General features: G+C 38.8%; 1 pseudogene; it reads right to left on the bottom strand.

Annotated features, from left to right (window-relative positions):
* Positions 1–2653: 2653 nt before the first annotated feature.
* On the bottom strand, positions 2654–4825 carry LOC136134996 (mitogen-activated protein kinase 6 pseudogene; annotated as a pseudogene).
* Between the last annotated feature and the right edge of the window lie 358 nt (positions 4826–5183).

The following is a 5183-nucleotide window of genomic DNA, read 5'->3' as shown; positions in this document are numbered from 1 at the left end:
AAGAATTTGAAAAAGAACAGATGTATATGAATATAACTGAATCACTGTTCTGTACACCTGGAACTAACACAACATTGTTAATCAACTATATCCCAGTATAAAATAAAAAAAGAAAGTGGGGACAGGGTACAGAGCCAGAAAAACCTCAGAGAACAGGCCATAGTTTTGTTTTTTTTTTTAACAATATGCAGAAACAACAGAAAGGAGAAATCTGTGAAGATAGAAAAGCTGTCTTAAATAAGCCTCCTTCTCAGTGTTCAGAAAAACCAATCTCACATTAAAACAAGCAATGGAAAATTATCAAAGTCAAATCCTAGGAATACAAAATTTACTATGAAAGAGCAAGACAGAGGGAGAGAGAATAAAGAGGAAAATAACATGCCTACAGACAGTGAAAGCATTCCAAATAGAAATTTTTTAAAAAAGATTAAAACAGGCCAAAGATATTCACAAAGTGATATGACAAAAAAAGAACAACATAAATCAGAATTATAAAAATCCAGAAAAGGGGTGATATCTTGTGCAAGAACTAAAGATAAAAGAAAAACTATTTTAAAAAATGAAAACTAAACTAAATGGAATATAAGGGCAAAAATAAAATCAGCAAATAGTGTTTTGAGATAAATAGGAAAAAGAGGATAATTTGTAAAAATGAAAATTAAAAACGAAACAATTTGAGAGGAAGTGACATATATTAAAGATGGGCAATGAAAATCCAACATATGAATAACAGGAGTCACTGAAGGGAAAAAAAAAAAATCAAAGCAAGGGAATACATCAACGACCCAGAATGACCAGTAACAAGACATAGTTTAGGGACTTTCCTGGTGGCGCAATGGTTAAGAATCCACCCGCCAGTGCAGGGGACACGGGTTCGAGCCCTGGTCCAGGAAGACCCCACATGCCACGGACCAACTAAGCCCATGCACCACAACTACTGAGCCCGCATGCCACAACTACTGAAACCCACACACCTAGAGCCCGGGCTCCGCAACAAGAGAAGCCACTGCAATGAGAAGCCCGCGCACCGCAATGAAGAGTAGCGCCCGCTCACTGCAACTAGAGAAAGCCCGCGCACAGCAATGAAGACCCCACGCAGCCATAAATTAATTAATTAATTAATTAAATTTTAAAAAAACGACATAGTTTGGTAAAATGACTAGTTTTTAAAGAGAAAAGAAAAACAATTTTATGTACAACTTTTTTTTTTAAATACATCGTGGTGATCATTCCATATTAGTATTTAATGCATGCCTACTTCTTTTTTCTCCATACATTTTTAAATTTTTATTTTTTGCTGCGTTGGATCTTTGTTGCTGAGCGCAGGCTTTCTCTAGTTGTAGCGAGCGGGGGCTGCTCTTCTTTGTGGTGCTCGGGCTTCTCACTGCGGTGGCTTCTCTTGTTGTGGAGCACAGGCTCTAGGCACCCGGGCTTCAGTAGTTGCAGCACGTGGGCTCAGTAGTTGTGGCTCACAGGCTGTAGAGCCCAGGCTCAGTAGTTGTGGCACATGGGCTTAGTTGCTCTGCAACATGTGGGATCTTCCTGGACCAGGGCTTGAACCCGTGTCCCCTGCATTGGCAGGCGGATTCTTAACCACTGCACCACCAGGGAACATGTACAACTTTTAAACTATAATAATGATGTACCTTAATTACTTCCATGCACACAGATCTAACATTACAGTTTTTTTTTAATAAACACAATTAAGATTTCTAGGAGCATTTTATAATAAAGTAATTCCTAATTTTTCTTTGTAGATAGCTCAAGCACCTCCAAAGTACAAATTCCTATATGCGGTGAGCACTTTAGTTAAAATGAATACTTAAGTAGATTAAGTACATGAACAGCCTTAGGATAAGCTGACATTATATATTCCGCTAAGTAGGCAACAAACCATAGTGCCAAATGGAAAAAGTGTATTTGCAAATACATTTCAAAAACTAAGTTAACTTTTTATAATTAAATACAGAAAATATATTGATTTGCTAAAATAAATAAGATGTGATGTAGTAACACTTCACTATAAAGAATGCACACCAGAACATTTATAAATGGTGAGTGAATCTTATTAAGAATAGTTTACTACAGTAAATGTTGGCCTAATAGAAGTGCGTACTGTGAAGCACTGTGGGTGGTATATGTTTTGCCACATACTTTTGTTACCTTGAGGTAGATAACACGTGTACCAAATTTGGCAGTCATTTCCAGTTGCTGCTGGTATCATGTGTTTTTAAGAAATGTGTACAGTATGAAAAACTTGAAAATACTCATGAGTGAAAAATGTTTCAGGAAAAAAATATTTTCATGCAATTATGTAGTCTCACTGTGTAAATTCAAGGCAAGATTTTTGTTTCCTGTAAAACAGATCACTGTTCTATGAGAGAATGTTTTTTACTTGTCTTAGCGCATTTCTTTTGCCTCCTCCTGCATTGCATTATTTTGCTCTATTCTTTATTTTTGTGTGCAAACGACATGCCAGTTAAAATGAAAACCATCTCACATGTAGGAAAAACGTCTGGATTCTAAAAACCAAGAAAAAATCCTTTCTAAGTGACACCGTCTGATTCAACTTAAAAAATGACTTAAACACTAGTAATAAAGAAGACAAAACACATTTCATGAAGCATACAAAAAGAAATGTCTGCTGAGTGTTTTAGTCCAGATGTTTCAGAATGCTGCTGCATGTCTTATGAGGAATCTCAGGGGAAGATTTCATAGCAGAAGGTGTTAATGTGGCCTGTATTGACTTAAGTGGTGACCCAACTGGCCTGTGAAACTGTGGGATGCCTATGGATTCAAGCTGCTTGTTAAAGAGGAACTCCCCACTGCTGTTCAGAAATCCTTCCTCATTTCCTCTCTCCCCAAGCTTTCCATCCTCTACCAGCTCAGTTTCTAGCATTTCAGTATCCCCTTTCCTGCTAAAGAACTTGTCCAGGTAACTGGTGTAAGTGTTTTCCTTTTCAATTTGCTCATCCTTCCTTACCTCACAACAAAACTGATTTATGAGGAAACAGTCCTCCCCACCACCCACGAACTGGCTATCCCAAGAAGACTGGTACAAGCCTCCTAATTGAGCCAAACTGGCCGTTACCTTCTCCTGCATTTCTCAGCTTACTGACTTGGATATCAAACTTTTCAATTCTAGTTGGGACACTGAGCTAGTCAAGTCATTTAATTTGTCAACAACGTCAGTAGGCTCATGCCGTGAACTAAGTTGAATAGTTCCTGCAATAAAGGAATCAAAGTCAAATCCCTGATTCTTTTCCCTTCCTTTTTCAGCCGGTTGCTGTGATGCTTCCTCTAGAGCTATCTGGGCTTTAACCAATCCATTCCTTTCACATTTTGACTTGCCTTTCTTATCAGATTTTTCTTCGCTTTGTTCTTTCCAATTGGAAAGATCTATAATAAGCTTGGGTTCATAGTAATGATTAACTTCCCTCTCTCTCCAGACTAAGTTATCTAAATATGATGATGACCTCGTTTTGTAGTTACAAGTATGGCTATGCTCCAGATCACGGTATTTGTTTTCACGATGATCTGGGTATTGCCAACAAGGCTCAGTAGAGTAACTGGTGTCAAAAGCAGGATCCTCCAAATACTTCTCTTCTCACAATCTCCATCCAAATATTTTCAAGGATCGACTTGTACTTCTTCTTCATCAATGACATGGCACAGAGCTCTTGGGTCAAGCTGAACTTCAGCAATATCAAAGTTGTTATGTATGGGCCAATCATGCTCTGAAAATTGTCAATCATGGTACCTTTCCCAGTTATAAATGTGACTATGAGTTTCATCCATAAGCAAAATATCATCAACTTCATCTTCAATACGAAAAGGATGACTTGAAATTGGCTCATCCATTGGAAAAGAATAAATGCTCATGTAAGGATGGGAAGGCGCTGCTTCTGCTGTCAACCGATCCATGGGGCTAAATGTCAAAATTTGTCCCAGGAAATCCAGTGCTTCTCGACTAATTCCCGGAAGCAGCTGAGTTAAAGGTTTGTGTGGCTCAGTCATGTCATTTCTAATGTAAACTGGAATTCTGCTGAGAAGCTCCTGTCAATCTTCCTCGTGTACAACAGGAATAGACTCTAAAATCAGCTGCGTCTGTCCAAGTTCATGGGCACCTGCAAAGAGGGTATTACCAGTCAGCATTTCAGCAAAGATGCAGCCTGCAGCCCACATGTCAATGGCTTTAGTATAATTATTAGGAGAAAGTAAAAGACGTGGAGATCTGTGCCATTTAGTAACCAATCCTTCAGAAAGATGACCCTTATGGGAACAATGGGGATCTACGATCCGTGCAAGACCGAAGTCGCCTATCTTCAGCACCAAGTCTTCAGTATTAATGAAGAGATTAGCTGGTTTGAGATCTCTGTGCAGTACGTTTGCTGAGTGAATATATTTGAGCCCACGTAGCAGCTGATACATGAAAAGCCTGGCATGCTCTTCCAGTATCGGGCCCTGCTCCAGCACATTAGCCAAGTCTGTCTCCATGTACTCCTGAACAATGTAAACACTGTTCGGTTTGGTAAGACCCCACAACATCTGTTAACTGGCTTCCACTAGGACCAAGAATTTCAAACACCTTCACAATGTTATCATGGTCCAGTCTTCTAATAATTTTGATTTCACACAGAGCATGTTTGACACTCTGGGGATCAGTGAGGACAATTTTCTTGATGGCTACTCTTTTGTCACAGTCATTGTCTACAGCAGAAAAAAACAAGCCATTGCCTCCACAACCCAATGGTTTTAAGTCCGTATACCTAGAGCCCAGATCAAAACCATGAATGTTCATGAGACTTTCAAATTTCTCTGCCATTTTGAAACCCTTACTATTGCCTTTTCCTTCTGAATTGTTGAACGTGTGTAAATAAGGAAGAAAAGTGGCATCAAAAGGAAAGATCTTTCCAAAAGGTAGAAAAAAAGTAATTTTGCTTCCACAGCAAGATGGTTTCATTGCATATGCCAACCAGTTCCCCTTAGATTTAAAGCTCCAATAGCTCTACTCATACTGAGAATGAAAAAGATTGCAGTACTCCTAGTTCAAGAAAGGGGCAGCAACTTTGCAGATATTTTAAGAAAACACTCAAGGAACTCAAACGGGACAAAATGACGTACTCTGCACTCAGATTTACTGTGCTGAAGGATTTAACATTTAACAAAAATGTGAATAAATA

The sequence above is a fragment of the Phocoena phocoena genome, chromosome 15 (genome assembly GCF_963924675.1).
Source record: "Phocoena phocoena chromosome 15, mPhoPho1.1, whole genome shotgun sequence".
NCBI lineage: Eukaryota > Metazoa > Chordata > Mammalia > Artiodactyla > Phocoenidae > Phocoena > Phocoena phocoena.
This window is presented reverse-complemented; position numbering and strand designations above follow the sequence as displayed.